Source organism: Bidens hawaiensis, unplaced genomic scaffold (genome assembly GCF_021521415.1).
Source record: "Bidens hawaiensis isolate Kalapana, Puna unplaced genomic scaffold, B.hawaiensis_p1.1 tig00013241_1, whole genome shotgun sequence".
Classification (NCBI taxonomy): Eukaryota; Viridiplantae; Streptophyta; class Magnoliopsida; order Asterales; family Asteraceae; genus Bidens; species Bidens hawaiensis.
The window spans coordinates 51,961-74,477 of record NW_027492117.1 but is presented as its reverse complement, the minus strand read 5'-3'; the positions used below and the strand labels follow the sequence as shown (position 1 = coordinate 74,477).

The window sequence follows — 22,517 nt, the reverse complement described above, 5'->3', positions numbered from 1 at the left end:
GTTAATCCACTCGTTAAGGTGAGTTTACATACCCCTTTTTTTCATCTTTTATATAATTTGTGGCTAGCATGTATACCTTATGTATTATTCGAGTTTTATTACCAAATCTATTCAAATCACAATTCATTTTATGTTTATGTGTGATTATTGCATGCTCTATGATTATGCTTTATGCGCTTAAATGTGTATTTTATTGTTTGGTGGTTTTGGTTTGGTATCTCATCCTCATCTATCCGCATCAAGTATGATCATACACTTACTCAACTACGTTGATTTTGTATCAATATGAACGAGTCCACATCTATTGTGTAACACCCCCGCCCGAGCTAGGGCTAACATGCCACCTTTACAGTAGGTCAGGACTCAAAGCATTGATTTTCATTAATGATAAAACATTAATTCGCTTACAATAACTACAAGATATTTAAATACGAAACATATTTTTAATTATTTGTTCTTAAAAATCCTTGAATCATTAAGATTTTCCCCTTAAGTCATCGATCAGATCCTTCCAGATAGTCCGGTTACCTGTTACCTGACGCAGATATAAACAAAATATGCACGCCTGAGTAAAAATTACTCAGTGGGACAACAACTATAACGATAATGATATGTCCTATTTAATAGCTAAGAATCAATATATATACATACACATTCAATAATTCACATTCACTTGGTCAAATCTTCACATTCACTTGGTAAAAATAAACACATTCACTTGGTCAATTCGTCACATTCACTTGGTATAAATAAACACATTCACTTGGTCACATACACTTTTTCAGCGCGTCACCTTTCGGTGTGTCGCAATCACTTTTTCAGCGCGTCACCTTGTGGTGCGTCGCAATCAATTGTTCAATGCGTCAATAATTCAATATACCTATATATAACTATCTATATATACAATATATACACTATGATCACATAAGCAATTTAAATAACGAATTAAAATTCCCTATTACGAAGTAATGGAAACCAAATCCGTACACATAAGTTGTTAAGAGGTCCAAAACTTAATTGACGAATAGCAAAGTGAAATAAAGAATCCTTGAGTGAAAAGTAGGTGTTGCGATAGAAACCGCGAATGGTGTTCGTTACTATGATGGACTTCACCGGAGATAACGACAGCGACGCGTCGGAGACAACAGGGGCAGATTTCGAGTGATTGGGAATGGTTTGCCAGATGGGTGTGTTTCAAAAACGAGCGGAATCCTCTTGGTTTTATAGGGTCAAAAACGGATGGCACGAATATGGTAAATCCATGATCTTTGCGGGCGATTAAGACTCACTTAATTGGTGTTAAATGCACAAAATCAAGTTCTAACAAGTTAGGCGTAAATCTTGGCGGTCAAATGAATTCAAGAAGGAGCTAAATATCTAAATAAAAAGAAAGTTAAAAGTTTCCATTTATAGTTTAACCATAATAATTCATTGCAAGTTTTACGGATCATGGACAAATAATAAATATGAATTTATTGATTTTTCTTTCTAAAATAATTGTTACTAAATATTATTCTTCAAAAACCACCCACAACATCTAGTATATGAAAATTTTAATTCATTTTGAAATCGTTTTCCTTACAAATCTTTTAAACAAATATCTTTTCACTAAAACTAGAATGAGAACCCCCGCACGTTGCGGCGAAAACCTAGTTAACATACTTGAAATCTTGCTTCTAAAAAATGATTATCATGCTTCCTTTAGACATGTGCACATACACCAAAACCTTTGAGCGCAGTAACTAATTTGTTTCATCAAATTAGCATGGTGTTGCTGCCAAAGATTCGTTAATTCAATCGGTATATAAAACAAAAACATCAAACAATCAACAAAGATTTGGAAAGATGTGAACACACATGGTAAATACCGGGAACAAAAAGACTCATACCAGCCTTGTGACTTTGGAACCCCTATGTTTTAAGCTTTTTGACGATGACGGTTCCGGACCCGGGTTTTGAAGCCACATGAGTGTACTCAGAATCCAGCCTTTGAAAAAATACCTGGATCCACTCTCACCAAGAAGATTGTCAGGTCGGAAGTTGCAGATAACATTTTTTTAACTCCATAAAAGAGAACATTTTACATTTATTGATGATAATATTTCTGTTTTGCTTCCTGCTTCCTGGTGTACAATTACCATCAATATTCTTGCTTCTCCCACTGTGTGTTGAAATCATAATGCTGGAAGTACCCCGAAGACGAACTGGCTTTAGTTTTGACTTGTAACCATAGTTACCTAAATCGTGGTTCGCACCGATACGGGAAGGAAATACGGGTACGCAATTCGCTAAAGGTGACGTATTCGGTACGGAGGGGGTAGGTTCATCTCGGTACGAAACGGTACAGTGTACCATAGATTCTGGTTCGGTGTACCTAGTTTAATACAAAAATTACCAATTAAAATACATATTTACCAAAACATTAATTCCATGACAGATAAGCAAATGCCATACCCAAAACTAAAATTCCATAACATATTATGCAAAAGAGCGTATCCAAATTCCGTAACAGTTTATAAACTTATAATACTATACATATTTCATTATTTATATAATATTTATTTTCCAGTTAAATAGTTCCAATTTATATAGTATTTATTTAATTAAATAATTCCATTATCCTAATCGTTCGGAACACTAAAAAATCGATCGGAACACTAAAATATCGATCCAATTGTCGAATTTTACATCACCAGATCACAATTTGATTATCGTATTGAACACTTAAAATTCTGAAATGGATCGACGTACCATCAAAATCGGTACGCGATTTCATGAGCGTTCGGTACGCTATCGTATTGCGTTTCGGCACACTCCGTTCCAATACGCAATTCGCACCTCATGGAGCGTATTTGGTAATTTACATGTTCATAACAACTAAGATGCATCATAAGCATCAATTTTTTTTAGCTATGCATTAATGCTCGAATCGGTAACGGGTCAAATTGTTCTAGTCTAAGAAGGGAAATAGAAACAAATCAAAACCTGATCTCAAAGTTCTCATATTTCTAGTCTAAGAAGGGAAATAGAAACAAATCAAAACCTGATCTCAAAGTTCTCATATTTCAGTGGCCTGAGATTGATAACAGTAAAAATAATCCAAACTCAATCCCGGGAAGGAGGATACCACAATAAACAACATTACTTGATTTGTGAAGAATGAAGATGACAGAAGCTAACCTTTAGAATCTTGTAGCTAATTCCTTTATCTTATAACTAAATTGGTTGAGGTGCTGGTATAGACTTAAAACATTCCTTTATTTCCCCTAACTATGACTTGCTTTTTCTTTTTTTTCCAAAATCCATCACCTATTCCACCTGCCTCAAGTATATGAATCACTATGTAATATGTATTTATTTTTTTTTTCTTTTAGCTAAAACTGTATCTTCTATTTTTGCAACTGAGTTGAATTGTTAATAATACTAATCAGATGCATAAAAAATAGTCTTTTTGGCTTGCACTCTTGCAAGCATGCTAATCTTGCTAAGGTAGTTTCAGCTGAAGCGGCATTTGCAACAACAATATCAGATGAGTCGAATGAGTTTCTTGAGTATTCAAAGCAAGAGTTAAGGCTCAATAGTATTACAACGTTTAATTCGTTCCAAAAATCGGTTTGAGCTTCAATTTGCATATGAACATAAACCCTAAAACTGCAATGAAGAAACGATAAACATACCTCGTATAAATTGACGATTGCTTAGGAAACATCCACCACATATGAACATCGAAACCCTAAGAAATTCCTCTCCGGATTTCGTTTATCTCTCGACTCTACTCTCTCTCCTATCGAAGCACATAATCGAAGCCAGGAAGTAACTGCCAGAGACCCTTGAAGGCAGGTGATAAACTGTAGAGGAGGACAGGGACAGGTGTGAATCAGTTGGGGTGGAACTTGGAAGGACACGCATCACACTACATGGCAACAAAAGCAAGCATTAACTACTTGTAATACAGGCTTAAAAAGTTGGAGCGGTTACACAGTAAAAGAATGTGAGTACCATAATCTTCATATTCAATAAATATATATATATATATATATATATATATATATATATAATAAGCAAAATAAATTATAGTAATTACACCACGTTCAAATATATATTAATCATGATTTAATAACTCACATAAGGCATTAAATTTTAGGGTTTTGGAAATCAGGATGTTACATATTTAGTTGTTTACATTTTCAAAAGGATTGTAATGCTCACCATTTACATAGAAATTTTATTAATATATATCTTAACTTAACTTATGTATTCTCATCAACATTCGTGTTAACAAACTCTATTTTTATACATGCTACAGGTACAAGTAACTGATATTCTTCAAGTTCGAATATATTAGTTTTATCTTAAGATATTTATTTAAAATACAAAATTATGATGTATTTGTTCCGATTATTGAATTTGTGTACTTGTTATAATGTTAATGAAATTAAATAATTATTGTCGTTTTAATTAGTGACTTTTGATCTACCGTCCAATCAATACATTACGACCGACATGTTCCGCCGCCTTTGATCGGGGGATGACAAGATGGGTCACTACCTGTAACATCCTACTTTCAGTTATATTAATAAAATAAAGTTCGTTTATTTTATAGCGGGTCGTTATCGGTTTAGTGGAATAGAATACGAGATGGACTTGTGTTGGGTAAATGGATATGGGTTATGGACTTGGGTTATGGAGGAATGAAGGAAAGACCATGGGCTTAAGCCCATGATCAAAAATATATATACCCTTAATCCTCCATTTAATTCATTTACACATATTCCTTACACCATCCAAAACACACACTTAAGATTCTCTCTCTAGTTCTCTCTCTCTCTAAACCGATATCAAGAAGGAAACCGAGAATCGACCCGAGGTAATGATAGCATTTTATTGTTTAAGCTTAAAACCGTTAGTTATGAACACAAAACGACGAGCCGACACCGTTAAACCGTTTAAGTCACCAGATCCGGGTCGATTCGGGTATAAACCGAACCTATGATGAGCTTAGGGGTCACCCTAGCTCAGATCTAGATCGAACAGGACGAAAAACGGTGAAAAACGAGTTAAAACACGTTTTTCCGGCGAATCCGCGGTTTCCGGCGGTGGCGCCGGAAAAGCTGGTATGAGGTTAGCGATGTCAGGGAATGTTCTGACATTCCCTGACCTAACCCTAATTCGCTAAGGGTAACTAGCGAAGTATGTGTGATTCGCCAGCCGATTCGCTAAGGAAAGATTAGCGAACTAGCATGTCATTCGTTAAGGAAATAAGGACGAACTAGGCCATTCGCTAAGGCCATTCGCTAAGAGAGGGACGAATGAACCCCCTTAGTTATAGGGTTCATTCGTTGACCAGATCAGTTCGTTAAGGTCCAATTCGCTATAAGGACAAGTTCGTTAAGATGCCTGATTCGTTACAAAGGCAGATTCCTTATAATGACTAATTCGTTATGAATTCCCATTCGTTAAGAACTGAGTGACGAATTAGAACTTTGAAAGAATGACAGAACAGTCCCTGGACTTAGAAAAGAATGATATAATTACAAAGTGACACTTGGACTTTGATGATTTATGAAAGATGCCTTCAAGGGTTAAAGTGTAGCGATTAATTAATCCAATGAAGTAAAACCGGCTTAGATACGTAAGATTAATTAAGTATACGATAGGAAGAGTTAGAGCCGTATTTAATATATGTACGATTATACAGTTAGTCGTGCTCAGCTCAGGAAAGGATTAACTATAAACGGTGAACGCAACCGCCTTGAGGTGAGTTTCTAGCCCCACTTCCTTGTTATGTTTTCGGGGCTGTGTGCATACTCGATGTGATAGTTAATACACTTATCTTAAGTGGTAAGTGTATGCCTTGTATGATTTATGTATGGTGATTGTTTGACGGTGCGTGAACGATCTTCGGATATTGCATGTACCGTCAGGTGGTAGTTAAGATATGATTGATAAGTATGACGAAAGATATGATGTATGTATGAATATATGATGTATGCATAATGTATGTATGTTATAATGATGGTACGTGAACGCTATTCGGAGATTGCACGTATTGTCAAGGAAAGTATGTATGAACAGGTACGGTACAGTTACACGAAACAAAGGGACCAGACCCTAATAATATCTGTGATGGTAGGGACCAGACCCTAATAATATATGTGATGGTAGGGACCAGACCCTAATAATATCTGTGATGGTAGGGACCAGACCCTAATAATATCTGTGATGTTGGGGACCAGACCCTTTATAATATCTGTGATGTTAGGGACCAGACCCTTATAATATCTGTGAGGTTATAGAGAGGAAGGCTCTTTAAATAGAACGGATAGTTATGTATGAAAAGTAAGTATGAATAATGTACACCCCTTCGGGCACGTGTGCAAGTATGAGAACAGATTGTATGTTGTATGATTAACTAGAACTCACTCAGCGTAGCTGACTTTTAGTATGCACGCAGGTGAGTAGATTGAGGCAGCTTGCATAAGAGGAAGCACATGGCATGGACTTGAAGCAGCTGGCATCTCAAGAAATGTTATGTTATTCTAAAGACAATGTTTTATGTTTTAAATGATTTGAATGCCCGTTAAGACAACAAAGTATGGTTTTGTAATATGATGGTTTGAATGTTTTAAGATTCCGCGAATGTTTTTATTAACTCTGATATTATGAACCGTGTTTATGAGTAAATCCAACGTCCAATTGTGAGGCACCGGTAACGGGGCCTTACAAGTTGGTAACAGAGCAAAGTTCGTGAGATTTAAGCATCTTATATGCTTAGACTCGAACAAATAATGGGATTAAAGTAAGAAAAGAAAGAAGATACCAGTTCAAGAGTGTCATGTGTCACTCAAGCAAGCTCAGTAACGGTAAAGTGTATGATTAAATATGTGTGTTAATGTTTGCTTGATTGCTAAAGAAAGGATATGTGAATGTTAGGGATAGGATTACTTGATTGATTAACTGTTTAGGATAGAACCAGCACAAATAGACTCATAAGGGAAGTGTATAGGACACGGAAAGTAACGTGATCAGCTAATCACAATTGGCCACTGTTATTACCTGTTAGCCTTACTATCCTTGTACTAAATGGTTCATTAGGTGATGACGTTTGTGTTTTCTTATAGAATACGATGGCTGGATTTAAGAAAGTTGCTGGAAAGAAAGGACGCACGGGACGCCGTGGCAGGCCACGCGTTGTCAGAGAGCCGTCGGTAGAACCAGTTACCAATGCTGAAGGAGAAGGGAGTGCCGCTGAAGGAAACCCGAGTAACAACGAGGGAGTTCAGCTGGATCCCGCTGTTCATGCTGCTATTGCCCAAGCGATAGCAACTGCTATGAAGAACATGAATCCCGATAAGCCTGCTGGAGGCCCAGAAGGAACCGCCGTAAGGGCAGAAGGCGAAGGTAGGAAGGATGATGAAGGGGAGAGGGTAGAATCGAGCGTTGTGAAATCGGTGAAGGTGGATGGTAGAAAAAGGGGCCGAGGTGGATGCAACTATAAGTCTTTCAAAGGTTGTGATCCACCACAGCTAACTGGCTTGGGAGACGCAATCGCTACTCTCCAATGGATAACCGCCATGGATAAAATTATCTGAATTAGCGAATGCCATCCCGACCAAGCTGTGGGATATGCCACCCAATCATTCGGTGAGGAGGCAATGTATTGGTGGGAGTCAGTTGAGCAGAGGAAGAGTCGAGAAGAGATCAAGGCCTTGAGGTGGGACGATCTGAAACAGTTAGTGATGAAACGATTTTGTGCTGATGTTGAGGTAGAGAAGGTTGAAATGAAGTTCTTGAGTCTGAAGGCGGGTAAGATGACACACCGCGAATACCTCACTGAATTCAACCGCCTGTCAAGGTTGGTGCCAGATATGGTGGACACCGCGGCCAAGCGGATCAAATGTTACCTTAGGGGACTGCCGCAGAATGTTCGCGTCTTGGTCAAGACTGGTAGACCGGGTACCTTTGACTCTGCTGTGGGACTCGCAGAAACGGTTTATGAGGACTTAATAGATGAAGCGGTTATGGAAGAGAAGAAAGAGAAGAAGTGGATCGCTCCTGCCAAGCGACCTGGTACTCAGTTATGGAACCCCAAGAACAAGCAACCCAGAGTTTGGGAAAAGAGGTCGTGTAAGACCTGTGGAAAGATGCATGGTGGTGAGTGCAAGTGGGGTAGAAGTTCTGATGTTTGTCTCAAATGTGGAAAGGCTCATGGTGGAGAATGCAGAATGGGGTCGAATGCCTGTTATAAATGCGGGAAGGTAGGGCATTATGCCAATGAGTGCAGTGCGAAGCCAGCATGTTACAAATGTGGCAAGACAGGCCATATGGCAAGAGAGTGCACTGAATGTGAGGCTGGAGGTAGTGGGAAGAAAGATTCTGATCAAGCAAGGCCGAGGACTATAGCCTATATGCTGACCCAGGAACAAGCTAGACAGATTCCAGATGTTGTGACCGGTACGTTCTTAGTAAACGGCATTTCTGCTTCCGTATTATTTGATTCTGGTGCGAATAGAAGTTTTGTAGCTACGACATTTAGTAAACTAGCTAAAATGAAAGGCTGCCGAGTGTCTGAAACTTTTATAGTAGAAACCGCCGGTGACACTTCGGTTAAAATAACAAAAATGGTTAAGGATTGTAAGATAGAGTTAGAGGGACATGAGTTCCCTGTTACTTTGTATGTTATGACCTTAGAAGGGTTCGATGTAGTCTTGGGAATGGATTGGTTGTCTGAGTTTGAAGCTCAGATAGTATGTAAGAGTAGAATAATAAAGCTAAGGTCTTTAGATGGTAGTGCGGTGACGGTTTACGGTGATAAAGAAAGTTCAGGGTTTAACGTCATTTCGATGATAAAAGCCGAAGGGTTATTACGACGAGGATGTGGTGCCTACCTGGCGTATGTTGTCAACGCTACGGCCGAGACGAAAGAAATGAAGGATGTTCCTATTGTGTGTGACTACCCAGAAGTGTTCCCTGATGGTCTTCCGGGGTTACCACCGGAGCGAGAGATAGAATTCTAGATAGATTTAATACCAGGAGCCCAGCCCGTCGCGAAAGCACCTTACCGTCTTGCTCCGTCCGAGATGAAAGAATTGATGTCCCAACTGCAAGAACTCCTCGACAAGGGTTTTATTAGACCAAGTGTTTCCCCGTGGGGCGTACCAGTGTTATTCGTAAAGAAGAAGGATGGAAGTATGAGAATGTTCATAGACTATCGTGAGTTGAATAAGCTTACGGTGAAGAATAGATATCCTTTGCCAAGGATTGATGATCTGTTTGACCAACTGCAAGGTTCAAGTTGGTTCTCACGGATAGATCTCAGATCAGGCTATCATCAACTTAAGGTGAAAGAGGCAGACATCCAAAAAACAGCGTTCCGAACGCGGTATGGACACTACGAGTTCCTCGTAATGTCATTCGGTCAAACGAATGCTCCTGCAGCATTTATGGACATGATGAATAGGGTTTGTCGACCGATGTTGGATAAGTCGGTTATCGTCTTCATTGATGATATATTGATTTATTCAAAGAGCGAGTCTGACCATGCTGAGCATCTGAGAGAGGTATTGGAGACTCTGAAGAAAGAGAAGTTGTATGCTAAGTTTTCGAAGTGCGCGTTCTGGTTAAGAGAAATGCAATTTCTAGGTCACGTGATTAATCCGGAAGGGATTACCGTGGACCCATCTAAGATTGAAGCGATAACTAATTGGAAGACTCCACAGAATCCGACTGATATACGAAGCTTCCTAGGGTTAGCTGGCTACTATAGGAGATTCATCGAAGGTTTCTCCAAGATAGCCGCACCGCTGACCGGTATGACCCGAAAGTCGATAGTATTCAGTTGGGGAAAGTTTCAAGAAGAAGCCTTTGAGGAATTAAAGAAGAGACTCACGCAAGCTCCAATCCTTGCTCTACTCGATGGTGACGAGGATTTGGTTGTCTGTACTGATGCTTCGCATCGTGGGTTAGGTTGCGTGTTGATGCAACGATGAAAAGTGATAGCTTACGCGTCTAGACAGTTTAAAGTCCATGAGAGTACTTATCCGACGCATGATTTGGAGCTAGCAGCAGTAGTGCATGCCTTAGAGATATGGAGGCATTATCTGTATGGTACTAAGTGTACTATCTACACAGATCATAAGATTTTAAAGTACTTCTTCAAGCAAAAAGAATTGAACATGAGACAGAGAAGATGGTTGGAGTTGATAAAGGATTACGACGGCGATATTAAGTACTACCCTGGCAAAGCTAATGTGGTCGCCGATGCACTAAGCCGTAAGAATGAGGAAGTCCTTGCAACTGTGAAATCATACAAATTGATTATGAATTCAAGCCTTTTCGAAGAAATCATCAAGGTGGAGTCAGAGGTGCTAGTAGACGAGAAGTTGGTAAAGAAAGAAAGAGTTTACGGCCAACAAGACGAGCTAATGGAAAACACTCATGGTGTTAAGACTAAGTTTGACCGTATGTGGATCCCACGCCATGGAGATCTCAGAGGTCGAATCTTAGATGAAGCTCATAAGTCAAGATATTCGATTCATCCAGGAACTACGAAGATGTACCAGGATTTGAAAAGAGATTATTGGTGGCCAGGAATGAAGAATGATGTGATAGATTATGTCAGTAAGTGCTTAACTTGTTTACAAGTCAAGGAAGAGCACCAGAAGCCTTATGGAAAGATGCAACCTTTGGAGATACCAGAATGGAAATGGGAACGCATCATCATGGATTTCATAACTAAGCTACCTCGTACAGCTAAGCACCATGATACCATTTGGGTGATTGTGGACCGTTTGACCAAGAGTGCTCACTTTCTGCCTATACGAGAGGCTATCTCGTCAGAAACGTTTGCAAGCTTGTTCATTAAAGAGGTTGTATCTAAGCATGGAGTACCGTTATCAATTGTGTCCGATAGAGATACACGGTTTACTTTGATATTTTGGAAGAAGTCCCATGAAGCTATGGGAACGAGGTTGAGCATTAGTACGGCGTATCATCCCCAAACAGATGGACAGTCTGAAAGGACGATCCAAACCCTTGAGAATATGCTACGTGCTTGTGTTCTAGACTTTGGTGGAAGTTGGGATGATCATCTGCATCTGGCAGAGTTCTCTTATAACAACAGTTACCATTCAAGTATTGGTATGCCACCATTCGAGATGTTGTATGAGAGACGTTGTAGAACTCCCGTATGTTGGGGAGAGATTGGTCAGAAGGAGATGGGAAGCCTAGAAGTTGTGCAAGAAACCTCTTCGAAGTTCGATCAGATCAAGGCAAAAATGAAAGCTGCTCAAGACAGACAGAATTCGTATGCTGATAAGCGGCGACGACCGATTGAGTTTAACGTTGGTGACAATGTGATGCTCAAGGTCTCGCCTTGGAAAGGAATCATTCGTTTCAGGAAGAGGGGAAAGTTGAGTCCAAGGTACATTGGACCATTCAAGATTTTAGATCGAGTAGGTGAAGTGGCTTACAAGTTAGATTTTCCAGAAGAGTTGGAAGGAATTCATTCAAACTTCCACGTTTCTCATCTGAGAAAATGTCTAGCTGATGACACATTTCACGTGCCATTGATGGACATCGAGGTTGATGAGCAGTTGAACTATATTGAGCAACCGATAGAGATAGTTGACCGCAAGGAGAAGCAACTTCGTCGCAAGGTTATACCTTTAGTGAAAGTGATATGGGAGCATCGCAAAGGTTCAGATGCCACTTGGGAAGCGGAGGATGAGATGCGCAAGTTTTATCCGAATCGGTTTATGTCATAGTTAGGTTTCGGGGACGAAACCTACTTAAGGAGGGAAGACTTGTAACATCCTACTTTCGGTTATATTAATAAAATAAAGTTCGTTTATTTTATAGCGGGTCGTTATCGGTTTAGTGGAATAGAATACGAGATAGACTTGTGTTGGGTAAATGGATATGGGTTATGGACTTGGGTTATGGAGGAATGAAGGAAAGACCATGGGCTTAAGCCCATGATAAAAAATATATATACCCTTAATCCTCCATTTAATTCATTTACACATATCCCTTACACCATCCAAAACACACACTTAAGATTCTCTCTCTAGTTCTCTCTCTCTCTCTAAACCGATATCAAGAAGGAAACCGAGAACCGACCCGAGGTAATGATAGTATTTTATTGTTTGAGCTTAAAACCGTTAGTTATGAACACGAAACGACGAGCCGACACCGTTAAACCGTTTAAGTCACGATATCCGGGTGGATTCGAGTATAAACCGAACCTATGATGAGCTTAGGGGTCACCCTAGCTCAGATCTGGATCGAACGGGACGAAAAACGGTGAAAAACGAGTTAAAACACGTTTTTCCGGCGAATCCGCGGTTTTCCGGCGGTGGCGTCGGAAAGGCGGCGCCGGAAAAGGTTGGTACGAGGTTAGCGATGTCAGGGATTGTTCTGACATTCCCTGACCTAACCCTAATTCGCTAAGGGTAACTAGCGAAGTAGGTGTGATTCGCCAGCCGATTCGCTAAGGAAAGATTAGCGAACTAGCATGTCATTCGTTAAGGAAATAAGGGCGAACTAGGCCATTCGCTAAGGCCATTCGCTAAGAGAGGGACGAATGAACCCCCTTCGTTATAGGGTTCATTCGTTGACCAGATCAGTTCGTTAAGGTCCAATTCGCTATAAGGACCAGTTCGTTAAATGCCTGATTCGTTACAAAGGCAGATTCGCTATAATGGCTAATTCGTTATGAATTCCCATTCGTTAAGAACTGAGTGACGAATTAGAACTTTGAAAGAATGACAGAACAGTCCCTGGACTTAGAAAAGAATGATATAATTACAAAGTGACCCTTGGAATTTGATGATTTATGAAAGATGCCTTCAAGGGTTAAAGTGTAGCGATTAACTAACTGGTATTAATCCAATGAAGTAAAACCGGCTTAGATACGTAAGATTAATTAAGTATACGATAGGAAGAGTTAGAGCCGTATTTAATATATGTATGATTATACAGTTAGTCGTGCTCAGCTCAGGAAAGGATTAACTATAAACGGTGAACGCAACCGCCTTGAGGTGAGTTTCTAGCCCCACTTCCTTGTTATGTTTTCGGGGCTGTGTGCATACTCGATGTGATAGTTAATACACTTATCTTAAGTGGTAAGTGTATGCCTTGTATGATTTATGTATGTTGATTGTTTGACGGTGCGTGAACGATTTTCGGATATTGCAAGTACCGTCAGGTGGTAGTTAAGATATGATTGATAAGTATGACGAAAGGTATGATGTATGTATGAATATATGATGTATGCATAATGTATGTATGTTATAATGATGGTACGTGAACGCTCTTCGGAGATTGCACGTATTGTCAAGGAAAGTATATATGAACAGGTACGGTACAGTTACACGAAACAAAGGGACCAGATCCTAATAATATCTGTGATGGTAGGGACCAGACCCTAATAATATATGTGATGGTAGGGACCAGACACTAATAATATCTGTGATGGTAGGGACCAGACCCTAATAATATCTGTGATGTTGGGGACCAGACCCTTTATAATATCTGTGATGTTAGGGACCAGACCCTTATAATATCTGTGAGGTTATAGAGAAGAAGGCTCTTTAAATAGAACGGATAGTTATGTATGAAAAGAAAGTATGAATAATGTACACCCCTTCGGGCACGTGTGCAAGTATGAGAACAGATTGTATGTTGTATGATTAACTAGAACTCACTCAGTGTAGCTGACTTTTAGTATGCACGCAGGTGAGTAGATTGAGGCAGCTTGCATAAGAGGAAGCACATGGCATGGATGTCACACCCTCAAAATCCACTAACGGAGTTTTACCGTCAGAGGGTGTGAACTAACAAGATCGGAATCATTAGTTATAATCAAACCGTAAATAAAGTTTTCACACCACGAAAAACGTTTAAGTGTAAATAAGCGCGGAAGCGTAAAACCATAAACCAAGTGTTGCGTTACGCAGGACGACTTAAAAACCCACATAACAGTTTAAAAACAAGTTTGCATAAACATAAACGTTCAGAGTAATGCATGATCCTATACCGCGCGCCCGCCTCGGCTACCTGAGAATAACATACTAAAAGTGTCAACACGGGGTTGGTGAGTTCACAAATTTATATCAATAAAGCGTTTAGGTTTACGTTTTGCGTTTAGCGTTTTGCGTTTAGCGTTTTGCGATACCAGATAGTGTTAAATCAACTATAAATCTATACAAAGCAAGTATTACTAAGTGTTCGACACCGAAGCTGACTGTTTATCATGTGCCTTGCCACCAGGTCTATCCCGACCATGGTAATGTGTTTAGCCAAGATTTCACCCGCTCGACCTCCAGTCGAGTTTAGCGTTAGGTGGGGTTTGTCAAACCCAGTAGTACTACTCAACAATGACTCGCTATTATCTAATACTAAACGGTTCGACGTGTGAAGGAATTTAGTTGTTTCGTTTGCCACTTAGTCTTTACAAGTGATATATAATCTAATAACAAAATCTAAAAGCGTTTCGGAGTATGTTATCTCCCCCAAGTGAAAAGCGTTTAAAGAGTTAAAAGGGGAACGTGAAACTCACTGTTTGCGAAGAATTCCAAAAACAAGTCACCCAAGTGATGTGCGTCGCAGAAAACCCTCGCTAGCGTTCTAAAACAACAAGGAGATTTTCTAAGTGTTGGAACTATTATCGAGTCTCTAGACTCGGCACATAATACCTATGCACAAGATACGTTTCGTGTTTCGTTTGTGAATTGTGTGTGTCTTAACAAACACATTTGTGATACGTTACATGTGTGAACAATTATTTACGTGTCAAGTATTAATAGTGTACATTTCTAGCAATTATTCCCCGCAAGGGCAATTTGGTCAAAACATAACAATTATCTAGCAATTAGCACGTTTCATGTATTTTCACCAAGTTCAGCAGCTAGTTTCATCAAGACAGAATTCTAATTGAAATATTACTCTATTCAACAGATCATAGCATCTCAATTAATTCACCAAAAATCGTCACAAAAGCACACATGAGTTTGGTTTCCAGAACATATTTTATTGTATTTTTATTCCACATAGATTTCTCACAATGATCAAAACATTACAGCAAACTCACAGCAGTCAAAATCATGCGCAACAGAATGTTTTTTGTTATTCCCGTTAAATGAAAAATCCAATTAATGCAAGACCAATTGGGTTAGGTTCTTAACTCAACAAGTTAAATTCCAGAAGTGGAACCAACCCATTTGGTCTTGTAGTTCCTGAGATATGATATTTACAAAACAACCTAACAACAGGTCTCACAATTCAGATTTGCACTTCAGTTTTGTAAAATAATAAAAGTTAACCTTTACTTGTCCAAAAATTACAAACTTGGACTTCATTGAAACTAGACTTATCATAGTACCCTCTAGTGTTAACAAACTCGACCAATTTCCACATTAACATTTAGTTACAGTTGTCTAAACATAATTTACAATCTGTCCAGTACCAGTTTTGACCTTTAATCACATTTAAATCGTTTGACCATCCAAAACACCTCCAAATTAGGTGTGGTTGAACTTTCTGAAAACTAGACTCAGAGTACTACCTTGTAGACTCCTAATTAGCTCAGTTTGCTTTTATATTCAACAAGTTACATATCGTTCAAGTTTAACAATCTCTGCTGTCAAAACTCAGCAACCACAAACAATCGTCTACCATGCATCCTAAGCATACGACATATCTCAAAACATGTAATAAGCATAATTAATCATAAAAATCAGTAGTAACCATCTAGGGTTTACAAACAATCAATGATTCAACAATCTTTCACCGTTCAAAATCACATATGACCATCAATATCATTAACCAACACATAATCAATCATCCTTTAATCAAAATCAAGCATATAAACACTTAATACATAATTTACAAAGTTAGGGTTTCATGTTTATACCTTAAAAACGCAGAAACAACCAAGAGAAACGTGAGAGATGCTTAGAAACGAGTGTGGGATGCTCCGATTATGAAGAACAAGATCAAAAGGATGTGATATGGGTGTGGGTGGTGGCTGCCGATCGCAAGAGAGGAAGAGAGACGGGGCTGCCGATCGGGTTAGAGGGAGGAGAGAAAGAGTTAGGGTTTTGTATTATTATTAAATAATAATATGTTACACATAGGTCCCTCAACTTTTAAATATTACTTTTCTAGCCTAAGTAACTTGTTTGCATCATGAGTTAGTGTTCTAAATGATATTATCAAGTAACACATAAGTCTAACACATAATTATCACATAATTATTGTTTGGATGTTTTTTGTTTATTCACCAATAGTTTGCGTCAACTCGTTTGCGTTTCGGTGCAATCCCGAAAGACTACACATGGAGTAATTGTCAAGCGTCATTTAAAACCCTAGTTTAAATGTAGTGAGATGTGCGTTATAGATCAAGTGATCTTAAGTTTGAATTGACGGAGTTTGAGTTAACGGAGTTAACCTGAAATTGACGAGTGTCACAATGGACTTGAAGAAGCTGGCATCTCAAGAAATGTTATGTTATTCTAAAGACAATGTTTTATGTTTTAAATGATTTGAATGCCCGTTAAGACAACAAAGTATGGTTTTGTAATATGATGGTTTGAATGTTTTAAGATTCCGCGAATGTTTTTATTAACTCTGATATTATGAACTGTGTTTATGAGTAAATCCAACGTCCAATTGTTAGGCACCGGTAACGGGGCCTTACACTACCTTTCCGTATGTCCAAAAAAAAAAAATTGATCGGACTAAACTAAATCTTACCAAGGCGGATGAACCTGTACCAAATAAATTTTTTATATTGCTGAAGATAAAAGAAAAGATGCATTCAAAGTGGTACGAATCTAACCTCAAAGTGGTACGAATCCAACCTGATGGAGGATTACATAAGGTACCTCGACAACGAGGCGAGCAATCACATCATATGGTATATTTGAAATTTATTTCGCTTAATTAGATGAAACTGTTGTTGGAGTGTATGTTTCACTGATAGCTTGTATGTTGATATAAAGGAAAAAGACTGGATTACTAATGCTTGTGATGATTGTGTTGAGAGACTAAGCTTATACATTAATTATATCTGAGGCTTAATGAGCAATATTTTATGTTTGGGACAAGCAACCGAAAACGGTTGCAAGGTGATTATAGATGGTGAACTTCTTTTAGTTCTTGATAAATTTAAAATAGTGATAATGAAATCGTTTAGATTGAAGATCCGGTTATACAAAGTAAGGTTACCGGTTGGATCACCAGTGTATACACTATGAAACATTGTAGATCCGGTTTAGAAACCGTTTTCCGGCCGAGCAATTTTTCATGACATGCAACCATTTGATGTGATTCATGGAAACCTACGTGGTCCAATCTCAATGTATTTATTTTTCTTATTATTGACTATCACACATGCTTTATGTGAGGTGTTTTCCTTAATTTCAAAGATGAAACATTATATATATATATATATATATATATATATATATATATATATATATATATATATAAAAGAGTTCAAATAAAAAACAATTGTTTTGTGAGAAGTGTGAGAAAACTTTAAAATCAAGCAAATCATTAAAATAGGGCACTATACCATGTAAATAGGAAACTATAGAGTATTTAAAAACTACTAATCTCAACCACTAAATCCTAGATCCATTGGCCAAGATCTATTCTTATGCTTCTCACAAACCTATTGTTTTTTACGTTAACCCTACCATATATATATATATATATATATGAAAGTTTGGTTGAAGGTGAGAGCTAGTACAAAGCTGAAATGTCTTGTGAGTTTTCAAAATTCTGCATTCAAGGAAGGAATCACAAGAAACTACTACGTGCCATACACACCATCACATAATATTTATGGCTTATTAATGGGTTGTTAGTTTGTTGGCTTAATAAGATCAACTATCACTCATATTGTTCCCGCAAATATATGTGTCAGCCTTATAGTTTATATTAGCCCGTTATTTGTGGTTTGGGCTAGCCCACTCAAGCCAATAAGTGGTTAGCACATTGTTGTCAATTCATATGTTTTGGGTAGGGCCGTCCAAACTGCTCGTCGCTCGAACTCACTCTCCGCTCACTCGGAAATTGCTCGCTCGTTTGAAAACGAGCCAAGCAACGAGCAAAGGTCTGCTCTGTTCAGTTCGGCTCGAATATTTTTAATTTATTTTATATATAATTATAAATTAATATATATATAGGGGAAGTATAAGAAGAAAACCTCATCCAGTTGAGAAAACCCCGAAAACCCAAATATGAGGCTCATGTTATGCCACGTATGCACTGTTTAGATTTATTGTTTTTAAATAAGAAGGTTAGTAAGGTAATTTCATAAATATTGTCCTTTTCCAGCTTTTACCATTCTCCCATCTTTCTTTCTCACTTTTCTCTCACCAAACTAGAAGTTTCCATCTTTCTCTTCTCTCTCATCTTTCTCTCATCTTTGTTTATTATTACCAACTTCAAAAATATAAATTTATCCATCTTCCAAAACAAAATGGAGTATGTATCTATCCGGCCAATAATGTTTGCGGTGGTTCCACTCCTGCATTGGAGAAGAAACAGCGGCAGGTCGGCGACGGCAGGTCGAAGAAAGCAAGCCGGATCCGATTAACTCGGAATTTGGTAGATTTTTGATAATTTTTTCAAGATCTGGAGGTTTGTTTCTTTCTTTACTTTGTTTTTTCTTTTTTCATTCTTTTTCAGCTCTAAGTAATGGTAGATCTTTAATTTATTTTTGGATAGATCTTTACTCTTTTTTTTTTCTTTTGAATATAGTTGGTAGATATTTGATGTTTTTCTTTTATTATATTTTTTCTTTTTATCAATAAAAATCCGTATGAGTGTGTATATTGGTATTGATTTGTTTATAAGTTTTTTTTCTTCTTTTTCTTTTCATGATCTAAAGAATTGTATTTTTGTTTTTTCTTTATTATTTTTTTCTTTTTATCAATAAGAATCCATATGAGTGTGTATATTAGTATTGATTTGTTTATAAGATGTTTTTTCTTCTTTTCCTTTTCAAGATCTAAATAATTGTATTTTGTTTTTTATTATTATTTTTTCTTTTTATCAATAAGAATCCATATGAGTGTATTTTGCTTAATGTAAAATGTTTGTAAAACATATGTACGTAAAATATATGTTTGAAAAACATATGTTTTTTATACAATTTAACATATGTTTTAAACAAATAACATATGTTTTTTTAATACAATTAACATATGTTTATATTACTTCTAGATCGAAAACCTTCTAAGAAATCAACTTGGGTGCGATGGATTTCTAAAGAGTGCCAGAAAAATGTAGACTTGCTTAAAAGCTTACTGAAACTTGTGAAGAGAGAGAGAGAGAGAGAGAAAGAGATTGTAACATAAAGTAAACAATTTGCAAGAAAGAGAAAGTGATGTGATATAAAGTAAACAAGAGAGAATAGGAGAAAAACGAAAAAGTAGGAAAGAGAAATATTTTTTGTGTGTGTGAGGATATGTGTAAGAGAGAGAAAGTGATTATGACATAAGGTAAACAATTGTGACATAAATTAAACAATTATAAATTATTATGATATACTTTTTTTAATTCATTTAAAAAGTTTTTTCTCCCTGCACATTTTCATATGCAACCATCACATCTTATTTTATTTCAAGATCCAATCTCACATATTCATAAATACTTTCTTTTTTATTCATTTTTTTCTAGATCAAGAACAAATAAATAAACTCAATAATATAAGTTTTTTAATAGAAAATTTGTTATTACTAAAATGAGATTCAAAAATAAAGAGAGAGAAAGTAAGGATGACATAAAGTAATAGATGTGATGTTGACATAAAGTAATGATAATGATTGTGACAGATTTTCTTTTTTAATAAAAATACACCTTTAAATGTGATGGAAAATGCTATTAGGGTCATATCACCTTTTTTACTTTTGATATCTTCATGTTGACTATATTAAATATTTCAAATCTTTATTAATTTTTGTATATGTTTTTATGTTAGTAATATTGGTGAATTAGATATATAAAAAAAATTGAATAATAACATTTCTGGATATAAAAAAAATACGTTTTTGCATATTTAAAAATCTGAAGACAGGTGTAATCTTCATCTTGTTTTATCACTACCAAGTTAGCATGGTACGACTTTAATGTCATTCATATTCCAAAAAAGTTTAATGTTTTTAAATAAACTCACGTTTAATGTCACATCTACAGTTTTTTTATTTACCCCCCATCCAACAACACTTTCTACTGTACATTATTTTTTCTTCAAGTCCTTCCTATTCCACACAAGGTCCCACCTAATAGTATTTATTATTTAATCTCTATTAATCAATAAACATTTTTAACACATTTTACAAGGTCTCACCTAGCATTATCTTATCAAACCTGGGTAAATATGCATTTCACATGTGTGCCCATGTGTATAGTACCCCCCAAACTAGGTTATCTTTACTTTATGTCTTATCATACATAGTAATTTTGTATAGTAAAGAGGTAAATGTGATCCTTAAAAGAATACAAAGTTTAAATTAATATTAAACAACCTGTAAAAGTAGAAGATATTACAATACACTTTAACAATAAAAGTTCATTTTTTTAATTGCATCTATCACTCGCACTATTGTTAACATATTTATGGTAAGACTTCTAATTCGAATTCTTATTTCTTTTTAGATTTAAATACTTTTAATTTACAAGATTATAAGTTTTTTACAAATGCAATGCTATATTTTGTTATTAGTACCTACATGTATTTTTACAGTCCCGTTTATTTTTCAGATGCAACGATATATTGATTTTCAAATGCACGACACTTGTATGAATTAAATATCTAAATTAATTTATTTTCATACAACCTTTAAAATTACATGTTAGTACAATGTGGTTGAATGTCATTTCACTTTAAGATGCACGTTTTTTGTAGTGTCTACTCCACCAGCTCATAGTTTTTTTTGTGAGTATAATCAGGTTACCATATATACGTTAATTTGCCATAGATATTAAGATTCCGATATAAAAAACATATGTTTTTGCATATTAAAACATACGTTTATAGACAAGCGTAACATATATTGTTTCATATTAAAACATACGTTTAAAAAACATATGTTTTTGCATGGTAAAAACATATGTTTATAGCCAAGTGTAACATATGTTTTGCATATTAAAACATACGTTATAGACAAGCGTAACATGTGTTTTAAAAATGTACGTATATATTTTAAAAAACCTGGATAATAATATTTCCAGTACAAACTATGAACACCACCCCACACTGTCTTATTTTCCAGTAAAAACTAAGATGAAGATTTATAACAAAATTCAAGATTTTTTCAAGAATTGCAACAAAAACCAAAAAAGTTTGAATCTTAAGATTTCTGGTTTATATTTTTAAAAAAATGGAGAATAATATTTTTTCCCGGTACAAACTCTGAAGACCACCCCACCCCACCCCACCCCACCATCTTATTTTTCCAATACAAAATAAGATGAAGATTTAGTACAAAATTTAAGATTTCGTCAAGAATCGTAACAAAAATTTAAAAAAAAAGTTTGAATCTTTTTAAGGGCCAATAATAAAAAAAGAATCAACCTCCTTTCTACTCTAAAAATAGCAAATTTCAAAAATTGTAAAATAAGATATACATTGAAACAAAATTTCCAAGAACATCTTTAAAAAAAAAAACTAAAACGACCTGATCTTGTTAAGAATTTTGTCCAGATCTGATACGAAATGACCAGATCTGAACCGGAAACCGCTATCGAGTTTCAGTTTTCCGGTACACCTAGACCTTCACCACCACGTCACTTTAGGCCGGAAACCGCTATCGAGTTGCACGTTTCCGGTAAGCCAAGACCCTCACCGTCGTACACCAAGACCTTCAATGTCGTCGTCATCTTGGGCCGGAACTCTTGTTTGGGTTGTCGGAAGCTGCTTGTTTGGGTGAATCAAAGATGGAGAAAGAAAGAGTGTTTTGGTTTGAAAAAATGGAAAGAGAAAGTGAGAGTTCCCTGGATTTGAGAAAGAGAGTGTCATGAAGTTTGATTGAAACATAAAATACTTTGTAAAATGACACTACTACCCTTTTCTACCTTTATTAAGATTTTTGAAATACCTTAAAATTCAGTTAATTAGTCTTTTAATCTCAGGCACTCATCAAACAAGATCAATTGTAAGGTTTACATGGTTTTTTCACTTGGAGTGGGTTTTTATTTTAACCTTTCTCTCTCTCTCTATATATATATATCTCTCTCTACATATATATATACTCTCTCTCTCTCTCTCTCTATATATATATATATATATATAGAGAGAGAGAGAGAGAGAGAGAGAAAACACATAACTATAAGCTTACAATTACTTTTACCCCTTAGAAATTTTCATATTCCGTTAGTTTTCTAGTTTATTTGATCGCTTCAATTTTTTATAATACTAGAAGTTTGTTTACATAATCATTATATTGCACTTCAAACTTATTTTTAATAAAATTAACAATCTATTCACGTTTGTCTAATATCTA

General features: G+C 36.5%; 1 long non-coding RNA gene across 1 annotated transcript; it reads right to left on the bottom strand.

The window, feature by feature from the left end:
• Positions 1 to 472: 472 nt before the first annotated feature.
• Positions 473 to 1,331, bottom strand: LOC143543636 (uncharacterized). Its single transcript, XR_013137110.1, has 2 exons — positions 831 to 1,331; positions 473 to 793 (listed from the first exon to the last, which is right to left on the bottom strand). It is a non-coding gene; the product is annotated as an uncharacterized LOC143543636 (long non-coding RNA).
• Positions 1,332 to 22,517: the final 21,186 nt, after the last annotated feature.